At 41.6% G+C, this 12,521-nt stretch overlaps 1 long non-coding RNA gene across 3 annotated transcripts in view; it reads left to right on the forward strand.

Moving 5' to 3' along the window:
• The first annotated feature begins 825 nt into the window (after nt 1–825).
• The window catches only part of LOC111842274 (uncharacterized), a 73,768-nt gene continuing 62,072 nt past the window's right edge, over nt 826–12,521 (forward strand). For 2 of the 3 annotated variants that reach the window (XR_011991909.1, XR_011991908.1), the window contains exon 1: nt 826–884. This is a non-coding gene — a long non-coding RNA (uncharacterized lncRNA). The remainder of the gene's footprint in view (nt 885–12,521) is intronic. The other variant, XR_011991910.1, reaches the window with a different exon arrangement.

A 12,521-nucleotide genomic window follows, 5' to 3' on the forward strand; every position in this document is an offset into this window, starting at 1 on the left:
TGTCTGATTTGTCTGTTACAATCTATAAGGTGTTTCTTTTGTAAATTTATTTGGCCCTTATTGATAGAATAATGAATAATTTGATAATGTCTATTTTTTTGTTATCTTATTATTGAATGTCATGCAGTCCTCTCATCATTTGCTGTAGCCATATGGTCATGTGGTGTAACCAACAATGGAAGGAATTAAATCCTAAATTACATTTTAAATACTATGCAGCTATGTCTCGCTCCTGCTTTTCATTGTATTTAATTGGCTAGCCTAGTTATCTGGGTTAACCCGTTCCTTCAGTGTGAGGGATTGTACACTTAATGTCCAGTTATTCAGTGCAGTGCTTCCCTGCTTATCCCCATGTACCTGAGCGTCTTCTTGTGTCGTTTCAATGTGTGTATCTCCGAATCCCCAGCCCAGCAAGTATGTGTCCTGCTCCCCTTCTGAGTGTTTGGGCTTGTAAAGTTATCCCTGGCTCTGCACAAGTGCCTGTGTCATAGGTTGATTTTATTAGGAAGCTGTAAAATGGCAGTTTAAAAACAGTCATTGTGAGAAAATGGAATTCATTTATCAACAGTTGATAAATTCAAAATTTAAATGTAAAATGTCTTATAAAAATTACATTTCATTAAAAAGATTAAAATGCCTGTGTTCAAAAAGGTTAAAATGTTAAAAATGGGTTGACAGGGTTAAAACCTTTAAAATGAAAATGAAACTTGAAAATGAATCTGTAACCTGTGATCTACCTGTTGAGCCTTTTTGCTCATGACTGATTAGTTATGTCTGCAGAGTTCAGAAGGGGAAACTTTAAGTCCAATGCTTCATTCTCAGTGACGCTACTACAGAGGAAGCATCATATCTGAGAGTCCTTATTTACATTTCCCCTTTTTCAGGTACGGAATGAACATTTTATCTCTAGAATGTTGAATGTGTTTTCTGTGCTGTAATTTGTGTTTTATTAACATATCCAATGGATGTTAACCCTGGTATATTACTAACTGCCTAGCTAAAACTTCTCCCCCAGTGGCAAGAACAGAACAACATGAGGTCAGCATGAGTCCAACACATATTGTCTGTATTTTTTTCATGTTAAGCTCTGTAAGATGCACATGCAGTATTAGGTTTTTGCTATGCTTGTGTGTGTGATTCATTACTTATTCATCTGTCTGTTCATTTCTTAAGTAAATATCCATGACAGGAAATAGGTAATATGACGAGACAAATTTATTCTTTATTTTTGTTTATTTTCAGTACATTCTCTCTTTTCAATTTAAGTTTGTTTATTGGTTAATAGACCATTTTTGTACTTACCTGTCACATTTGATTTTACCCCGTTTTAAGAAAAGTGAGAAATGTTAATGTCTACTTACCTGTGAAACAAAAGAGAATTCCATTTGGAGTTGATGGCTGGATGAACATAAAATGCATATAACTGGTGATTTGTTTTGAAAATAACTTTGTGAATGCATATAATTATTGGATTTTTTAACATAACTTTGTACCTATGTACTGTAGATACTTTTGAAAATAATACCATATCGGTGACGCTACCACATCATATCTGAGAGTCCTCATTTACATTTCCCTTTTTCAGGAGGTTACACATGCCTCACCTTTCACTCCCAGGACAAACTCCCTGATTTTAAACTTTGGCTTCCATCCCCGACTTTAAATCTCATCTAGAGTATTAGTTACATATTTGGTTTGCATTTGGGTCCCCTGTTCCCACTCCCACACCACATGACACATTTCAAGGGCATGGAAGGTAATCTTGATGTAAAAAAAAAAATGTTAAATTCACTAAATTTCATATTTTTGTCACATTTTTCACAGCAAACTCACCCAACCGTGTCTTTATGGACCTTGCTTTATGCACTGGGGCACAGTCATGCTGGAACAGAAAAAGGGCTTCGCCAAACTGTTCCCACAAAGTTGGAGGCATAGAATTGCCTAAAGTGTCTTCTGAAGCAAGAGATTCCTTCATTGGAACTAACCTGAAAACAACCCCATACCATTATCCCTCCTCAACCAAGCTTTTCAGTTGGCACAGGGCAGTCAGGAAGGTAGTGTTCTCCTGGCCTGTCACCAAACCCAGACTCATCCACCAGACTACCAAACAGAGAAGTGTGATTTGTTACTCCACAAAACACGTTTCCACTGCTTCAGAGTCCAGTGGCAGCATGCTTTACCACCACTCCATCCAATGCTTGGCATTGTGTTTGGTGATGTGAGGCTTGCATGCAGCTGCTCAACCATAGAAGCCCATTCCATGAAGCTCCCGGTATAGTTTTTGTGCTGGGGTTAATGCCAGAGGAAGTTTGGAACTCTGTACCTGTTGAGTCAACAGAGCATTGGCGACTTTTACTCACTATGCACCTCAGCCCTCGGTGACCCCTCTCTGTTACTTTACTTAGTTTCTTTGGTTCCTGAACGCTTCCGCTTTACAATAATACCACTTACAGTTGACTGTGGAATATCTAACAGGAAATATATTTCACAAACTGTCTTATTGCAAAGGTGACATCCTATGACTGTACCACACTTACATTCACTGAGCTCTTCAGAATAACCCATTCTTCCAAAAATGCTTCTAAGCTTGACTGCATGGCTAGGTGCTTTTGATTTTATACATCTATGTTCATGGGTCTGAATGAAGCACCTGAATTCAGTGATTGAGAGGTATGTCCCAATACTTTTGTCCATATAGTGTACAGTTAAAATATTTGAACACTTGCCGAAATATTTCTTATTCTTTTAAATTGTCATTTTCAAATACTAATCTGTCATTGATCTCCGGTTGGGAAATTAGTCTGATTCTCCTAAAGCCTGTTTCCCAATATGAGGCACAACAAATCAAGTAGAAGTCCGTGCATTTTTTCAGTGAAAACAATTTTCTTCACAAATCTTCTCTGGTGAGCTGGGTGTGGGTAGGATAATGAGCAGAATCACCCAAGCAGCACCAATCTTTAATCCTGGCCTGGAGTATCTAATATTTAAAATGACCATAATTGTATGACATTACCCAATTATAGCACTGTACAAATCACGTGTATTCTCTTCATGACTCGTATTCTATCTCTTGTTATTTGAGTATTTGAGTAAAGTAGTGTGTCATGTACTGTATATGCTTTCTGATGTTTTTTTCTTTAAGCAGACTGAAACATTACACGCTTGCAATGTGAAAAAGTAAAAACCCATTAGTGTTGCACGGCACCATCTGGCATCAGCTTGCAATGCAGGACTCGTTATTGTTAATGTATGTTATAACTTATGTGATATTTATGCTGAATGGTTACTAGGGGTATAATATATGGCCCAAGCAACACTGCTCCTAAATATATTAAAATGTGAAGTATTTTAATGTGTAGGCAATGGATTTTTTGTGAGCCATTAAGGACCACTGGGGTCTAATGACAATTTTTTTGCATTACATTCTTTGCAGGGATAATAATAAAATATTAATATTCATTATTATTATTGTTCAGAGGATAAGTCTGCTGACAGGCTTTCCACATTAATTAGCATTTTGTAATTTTAGAATAACATCCTTCATGACAGATTAACCTTGCTAGAGTACAACATTTCCACTCAGAAAGTCCAAAAACATTTTGGAAAAACGCAAAGGATTGTGGATGTTAAGAACAAGATGCTATTAACACTGATGATGTGATTTTAAGAAATTTAAAATAGTGCAGAAAATAATTAGGCTGTTTTCTGTGGCAATTTAGCTATATTACTCAAACCTATGGTGCATGGCTAATCTTAACTTAGCTAAAGTTAATGCATGACTTAGCAGGGTAGTTATTTACATTTTTATGCAGCTAACAGAAAAAATAGAAGTAAATTAGTCTATTCACATGATACTTCAATCCAACTCTCCATTCATCTTCCACAAATAGAGATACAATACAGGGTATAAGACAGAATTTTAAATATTAATATTCCACATTATTTGAGGAAAAAAAACATAAATATTCTAATCAGATACATACTCATATCAGGATATGGCATCATTGCTTATCAACCAGGCCATACCCTTCAAAAAATGTCCTTCAAAGTACATAGGAGGAAATTCAAGTGTGTATACTAACATCAATGTATTAATGTACAGTACCTCAACTACCTTTGATTATATGGAGCATTTGACTGGTGCTTGATCCCTTCGCTCAAACGTCTTGTGTCAAACATCCACCCATCAGGGTCCTAGGGGTCCTGGAGCCTATTCGAAGTAGTGTAGGTCACACAGCAGGGGTGTACTCTGGATAGGATGCCAGTCTGTCAGAGGGTATATACACACACACGCACACACACACACACGCACATGTAGGGTAAACATATCCTTATGGGGACCGCTCATTCATTTCAATGGGAAAAATGCTAATGCTAACTATGACAACCTTAACCCCTACCCTGCCCTAACCATAACCATAAGTAACCTAACAAAATACAAGAGTTTTTGCATTTTTAGTTTTTTCATAGCAGTCACCGATTTTTATAAAATAGAGTTTTCCCTTATGGGGACCAGGAAACCAGTCCCCATAAGGGGAAAAATATGGATATTTATCACGTTATGGGGACATTGTGTCCCCATAAGGATAGGTAAACCCGCTCGCACACACATACTGTACACACACAGGTTTGTAATTACAGTATATCTTTGTGGAGACTCTCCATTCATTTCTGTGGGGAAAACTCTAATCCCAACACGACGACCTTAACCCCTACGCAAACCTACCCTTAACCATAAGTAACCAAAAAGACTTTTGGCATTTTTAGTTTTTTTGTGGAACATTTGGTAATATTAATATAATAGAGACACACAGACTCATACATGTGCAGTTTATAGGTACAGAATAACCACACTGCATCTCTTTATAGTCTTGGAGGAAAATGCCATACCCAACTGGGAACCCTCATATGACATAGAGGACATACACTCCAAACACACAGAGCCGGGATGCAAATCCCAGTCCCTGCAGGTGTGACACAGCAGTGCTACCTACCGAGCCACCATGCAGCCATCTATTGAACATGCAGTATTAAAATAAACCGTGTTAGAAGATTCATTTTGATCTTAATCTCAAGTTCAACAAACGTCAACGTAATTGCACAAAATTGTGTTTGTGTCTTCAAAATTCCCACATGTGGAGTTTGCATGTTCTCCCCTCTGTCACCGTGGGGTTTCCTCTGCGTTGCTGGTTTTCCCCCACAGTAGAGAAACATGCTGAGGTGAATTGGAGCTGTCAGACTGTCTGTAGGTGTGAAACAGTGTGTGTGTGAATGGTGTGTGAGTGTGCCCTGCCACGGGTTGGCTCCCCTGTCCTGGTTTATTCCCTGCCTTGCACCCGTAGCTTCTGGAACAGGCTCCGGACCCCCCACAACCCTCTGCACAGCACAAATGGTTATGGAAAGTGGACGGGTTTGCTGAGGTTCCTAGATTAATAAATATTTATTAGGTGGGTGTTTATATACATGTGATCAGAAATATGTATGGGAAAAAAATCTTGGTTCAGATGCAGCTACAGTAAGTGGATCTAGCTTGAATTAAATTAAATTCTTGATCATTTTCTTTGGTTTGTTTATGCTTTTTCATGCTTCATTGGGAAATATGAGAAGGCAAAAGTTAAAATAACACTATTAAGCAGTAATGAAGGGTAATCGACTGGTAAACCAAGTATTTGAACAAACTGCTGTGGATCTAAAGTAACAATGACAGCATTTCCTTTCCCAGGACTGGTTTACTGTTTTTAGATGTTCCTTACTTACTTTACTACACACCGTTTTACTCATACAAGAACTATAGAGAATGCATTTTTATTTTTTTCTTAGACTGTTATGCACTGATAGACAGACAATCCAATCTCCCCATATAAATGATTGTTATATCTTGAAGGAAGCAAATGACTGGCTTCTGAATTCCCTCTGAATGAGTCTCTCTATCCGCATACATGTCCCCAGTTGACAGAGGTGGACCGGAATAAGTATGTGAAAATACACTGCCCAACAAATACAGACAATTTAAAGACTTTCAAGCTCCACAATTGTTCACGGGTGAGAAAACACATCATAATTGGATCCATTTTTATCACAGGGGAATAACCAATAACAGGGTTCCCCAGTTCTGCGACTGCAGCATATGTAATCCTTAATTCTTGGGGAAGCACATTATTATGAGTTCCCAAAATGATGAGTTTGGGGAAATTCACAACCTATTTCACTAGTTCTGATGAACACAATGACACAGGTATGTCAACTACTAAGCATGTTCTTCCTCAAAACTGTTTCTTATGAGTTTCTGTAAAGCCTGTTCCACATTCACAGCATGACTAATTGAGACAGATGGTCTGCTCTGCTCCATGTTTACTTACTCCATATACTGTTGCTATAATTAATGTACAACATGCTAGAGGTGTTACCATCATCGTTGAGGTTATAAACAACACTCCAGCAGCATCAGATTGTTCACATTCTCTCTCCACAGGAGTATGAAATATTCAGATCTTGCAGCAGAAGCAGTACAGGGGGGCTGGAGGGCAGAGGTGCTCCCTGTGGTGCTCGGCTGCTGAGGATTTGTAGCTATGACTACCATCAGGCTACTAAAAAAGAAGGGAGTCCAAGGACAGGCCCTCCAAAAAGCCATGAGATCATTATGTGAGTTGGCTGAACTAGGCAGCAATTGGCTCTAGCTGTAGAGAAAGGATTCTGACTGGATGCCAAGCTGAAGGACTGCCAATAGGGTGAGGAAAAGCAGGGGGGGGTACACCTTGGACACCAGGCGCCACTTTTGAGTCCTTTGGATATGCTAACTAAGCAGTAAGGAATGACGGGAACTCATCTGACTAAACCAATCATGTTTTTACGCCCCCATTTAAGACACGATGCAAGGAAGTGCAGATTACCGTATGAAATCCTGTAAAGTCAACTAATATCTTTAATTTACTTAAATAATTAACAACAAAATAACAACAATAATGATTGTAATAGTTTTAATTACTGGTATTCTTAAGGCGATAATAAGAATGCCTTTCATCATTTTCAAGGTTCTCTTATTATATAAAGCATCCAAATCTCTGGTGGCAGTTACATTTCCTTAGTTCATGCTACAGGTACTGTATATCAAATGACACAAATTAGCCAATTAACGTCCATGAACTCCACCATACTTCTCTCAGAATACAGTTTTCAGTCTACCAGCATTTGATGAGTCAAGAGTTATGTTTAGCAGGAACATAAACTTGATGAGATGCATAACTGCAAAAAAGAGAGAATGCTGTAATAGGAAACCTCACCATGTGATGCATCAAACTCCTGATGGTATCAGCTTCAAACTGATGTTTGACATGTTTGACCTGGGAAAAAAACTACTGGAAGGGGAAAATCAATAATTGTTTCTTTAAATATCACTGCATTTCTTTGTTTCAGCTAAATAATTTCCAGCCTGCTGGCTGTTAGTTTCATTATATGCAATAACATCTCTGTTGACATTACATTACTATAAGTACCAAAACAGCTGAATCCAAAAAAGGAAATCTACCTTACAAAGAAAAAGCACGTTTAGTAAAAGCTTATGTTTCTAATTCAGCTTAGCCAAACAGCACACATCTTGGTTACTCCTTAAAAGCTTTGCAACTGACTAAGGTGACAGCTGTTAAACTGAATTTCCTTTTAATATGACTTCTTTTCGAGACCTTGCCAAGAGACGGTCTCATTGCCGATCAACTAAATTGGGGAAGACTTGTCTATTTCAGCATTGCAAGCTTAGCAGCAAATAACTGAATTACTTGGCTTTCCTGGCACAGAAAGCGACCTGAAAGCTTTTGGTACAGTGTAGGTGTTGTCAAATCCCCTAGAAGCAGAGCCAGAGCCTGGAATGACGTTTAATCAAGGCTATTCCAGGAAAGAGTAAGCTCATATTTTTTAGGCAATTAAATCTGACAGAAGCATTCATGTTTCATAAAATATATAAAGGGAGAGGACACGATTTCAGATAGCTACTAAGAATAACTAAGAGTTTGAGATGCGTGTTTTGGGTGGCCATCTCAAGAGGAAGCTTATTTTTTATGTATTGATTAGATCCATCTGGCTCTCAATCTCTGCAAAATTAATAAACCAATGTGTCCTAAATGTTTCTCCCAGTACCCCAAAAATTGCCAGTCCCAAGACCAGTTTTGATTACTTGATAACTTATTTAATTTGTCTATGCATATATTGGATGTCGTTCTACAATTACTGAACATCTCCTCACCTTACAGTAGCAGCAACATCCGCTCACAGCATTTGGACAACACTGCTGTGTTTCGGGTCATCAGCATCAGACTGAATTCCAAACAATCTAAAGCAATGTGTTTGTCAACTAGCCATGCAATCAGAAGACAGGTTCATTAATGGTACTCAAAAAAGTCCCAACACAGTTTTGCAAAGAGCAATACCATATGAAGGTTCCCATTTAGATAAGTTCTTATACATAAATGGATGACAAGGAAAATGCTCAGGTGAGGTAAGATGCAGTCTTGTTGAGCACGACCCCAGGGACTGTTAATTAGTGGCAAGTGTGATACACGCTCACAGTCGGCATAGTTCAATATAACCCTCAAGATTACAATTTATACATTTTTTTTGCACAGATATTCAAAAAATGTAGCAATTTATTTGACGACTCATTGATTATTTGGGAATTCCAATCCTACTCCAGGGGGTGTTCCACAAAGTTAGCTGGGTTAAATTTAGCTAGAAGTCATGATTGTCCAATAAGAGCTCAAATAAGAAGTATTCCTATTGGACAATCATGACTTAAGTTAACCCAGCTAACTTAGTGGAACACCCCCAGGTCTTCCCTCTGATATATTGTATTGGCAGCATTGTTCAAGGTGCTTTGCACCAGTCCAGCGTAACAATCTTAGTAAAACCAAGAGAGAAAAGTCTATTTTTTTTAAATGATCATATTGCTATATATACTTGAAGGAAGCTGTTGACCAGAGTGCCAGGTGTTATTGACTCAGTTTCTGAATCTCTTATTTACTTGAGTATTGTGTTGTCCCTAGTTTTGACATTGGTCCCTGGATTTTTTTTCACAATAAACCTGTTCCTTGCTGCTAAGTGGCCAAGCCACATTATTTTGTCTCTCATCTCGAAATAAGACCCTTTCACATCATATGGTTTTATTTATTTGTTCACTACTTATCTTGTATAATAGTTGCCTGCACACATTTATATCATTTCACACTTAACTTCCTTGAATCTATGCAGCTAGCATCAAGTCTTCTTCATACCATCGGCATCATCTCAAATGTTTTGTTTTTCAGAGTATTACTCATTTAACTTTTTTTTTTCCCAGGGCATTAACAACACATCTTTCTCTTCCTACTTCCAAATTCATTTATTACCATAATTTTGAGTTTTTATTTTTTTGCATATTACACAATGAGCATCTATTTAAAAACAACCAGAGTGCAGTTTAACAAACCCTTAACATTTCATATATGTAGTACAGGCCACTGGAATATAAAGGGTCCCATTTATATGGCTTATATGTTTAAATTGCTTCGTTATTGTGTCTCTTCCAATTGTGCAGGAAAATCCAGATTTGCATGGTCTCAGTCATGACAGAAACCTTCCTTGTCCCCTGACCTGACGTGAAACTGCTGCCAGTTAATGAGCATTTCTGCCTATATAAATTTACCAGCTGCACAGCTTTGTGCTCCCTAGTGTCAGGTTTCAGTCCAGTAGAGCTGGTCAACAAATTAATTTGCTGGGTCCTGGATTTATTTTTCTCCTCAGTCCCAGACCTCACTTCCTGTCTTTGCCCTTTGCTCCAAGCAAAGGTCCTGGATCCTGATGCGTGGTTTGTTGATCCTCGCTTTATCCTGCTTCCTCTCTTCCATTTCAACACCCCCCCCCTCCCCCGCCCATTCCTGGGTCACTCCACACTTGGGTCCAACTATGACTAAGTCTTCACAGCACTTTGCCACTGAGTCCTGCTTGCCATCCAAAAACTGACAGACGCTATGGGATATTGAGTACCTATAACACAGGTGCTCTGTACCAGTGCACTAAGAGAGAGAAATCTATTTTTAAAAATTATCACGATGCAACCATCTTCATTTTTAATTCATATTGATTGTTTTTAAAATGGCCACAATGTTCATTTTCCTCTGGAAAAATAACTCGTTTGCCAACTCCCAAAATAGAAAATCAACAGTCACAACTAAAGCATGTATTTAACCAAGCACAATATTTTTACCGTCAAATAACAATACGCATGTGCTTTGCAGACTATGCTGTAACACGACATTATGTTTCACATCTCTTGAATGGACTATGCATAAATGCTTCAACACGCATGTACACAACTGCTTTTTTTTCTTGCTGCTTCAAGATTACTGCATGAACGGCATTTGTCCACTGCTACCAAGAACAGAGCCATACCTGAGTTGTACCTGTGCTGCCATAAGCAGGACTGAAACCATGACTACACCCGAACTGGTTCCATCATCATAGTCTTATTGGCCAAAATGCATGGGGATAGCAGTGACCTGCATTGTTATGCATGGATTATCTGAAGGAACAAAGGGCATATTCAGTATATTATTCATTTTTAGTAGCATTGCACATCGCGATGTATTGATGCATTCCCGATAACTGAGAACTTAAAAATTCCCAACCACCTACTAAAGTACTATAGAACAGCCGAACAGAATGATTTCGCAATGCAAATTTACAAAAGAGAACACTAATTTCACTAGCATTTGATGATAATGTAAAATAATAATAATAAGACAATTTTCACAGACTTGCTAGTGGAAATTAGCATGTAGTAAATCATGATGTACACTGTATAAACAGCAAAGCATTTCTTCTATTTTACATCACTGTACCTCTCCCAAACCCAGCAATGCCTTTATCAAGTCAATCCTTCTGCAGTGGAAAACCAGACCAAGCTGGAACCGCACTGTAACTAGTCTTTCTATGCGGTACAGCTTGGGTAACAATATTGATATACTTGCATAAGCAACATAACTTACTGTACAGCTAACATAAATTTCAATTGAACAGGACTAGTGTCAGGATTCGAGGTCGGGCGAGCCGGAAAGCAGGCGATCGGAGCCGTCAATACGGACAAACGGGGTTTTATTAGGAGCGGGAAGGCGAACAGGAACACACATCCAAACAATACAATGACGGAACTGGGGACTACTGACTTAGACACGGACTAAATACACAAGACAAGCTAGACTTAATAGGACACAGGCGAGCACAATCAGGATTGAACACGAGGTAATGAGGGGGGCGTGGCACACATCGGGATCGTACGGAGCAGGGTGTGACAGAACCCCCCCCCAAAGGCGCGCACACCGGGCGCGCCAGAGGAGAGGCGACGGACGAGACGAACCGGGAAAACAGGACCTGGAAAACAAAACAGAACGTCAACCAAAACCAGGGAACAGGATGGAGACACAGAAGAAGACCAAGGACGAGAGGAAGGACAAGAGACGACACAGAACAGGGAAGGCAGACAGGCAAACAAGGAAGGGAGACACAGAAGGGGAGACAGGCGGAACAAAAGGGCCAGGAGTGAACGGAGGAGGAACAAAGGGACGAGGAGCAGAGACAGGCGGGACAAACGGAAAGGGAGGAGGAACAAGGGGAGCACGAGGGAGCCCAGGCGGGCGACGGGCAGCGGCCGGAGGGGCCGCAGGTGGGAGGGAGAAGGGAGCTGAAGGGGACCACCCAGGGGCCAAGGGAACGGGACGAGGGAGTGACGGAGGGGACACGGAGGGAGCAGGAGGGAACACCGGTGCAGGCAGGCAAAAGGGGGAAGCCGCGGCAGGCGGAGGCGCAGCCGGAGCCGGCGAAGGCGCCGTCCGACGCCCAGCCGGAGCAGGGGGGCCCGGAGGCGACCGACATGGAGCCGGAGGAGGGACCGAGGACCAGCACCGAGGATCCAGGGGGGGACCCGGCGGCGACCGCCGACCCCGAGCCGGAGGACCCGCAGGCAGCCACCGAGCCACAGCCAGGGGCTGAACGGGCGAGCCAGGGGGCAGGGCGGGCGGGACCCGGGCCCTACGCCTATGTCCCCGTCCCTTGCTGGAGACGGAGAGGCGGGGTCCTGGGGGGCGTTGGCTTTGCCGGGGTAAGGGCGAGGGAGTCAGGAAGGAGGTGCCCGAGGGTGTAGATTCGGGCAGAGCAAGGGGCGTGGCTGCAGGTGATGCAGCCGGGGCCGCGGGCGTGGCCTCAGGCGGGCCGGGCAGGACTGGAGAGGCGGCCTCAGGCAGGGCCGTGGGCAGGTGTCCAGCAGGGGGCGCCGCGGTGGGCGCCACCTCAGGCAGTTCAGGCGAGTGGCCAGCAGGGGGCGCCGCGGGCAGAGCGGCGTCATCCTCCGCCGGTGCGACTGCCGGTGAGCAGGGCTGGCCGGACAGGACAGGCGAGACAGGCAGGACAGGAGCCGGCAGGGCAGGCGAGACAGGCAGGACAGGAGCCGGCAGGGCAGGCGAGACAGGCAGGACAGGTGCCGGCAGGACGGGCAGTTCAGG

The sequence above is a fragment of the Paramormyrops kingsleyae genome, chromosome 6, assembly GCF_048594095.1.
Source record: "Paramormyrops kingsleyae isolate MSU_618 chromosome 6, PKINGS_0.4, whole genome shotgun sequence".
NCBI lineage: Eukaryota > Metazoa > Chordata > Actinopteri > Osteoglossiformes > Mormyridae > Paramormyrops > Paramormyrops kingsleyae.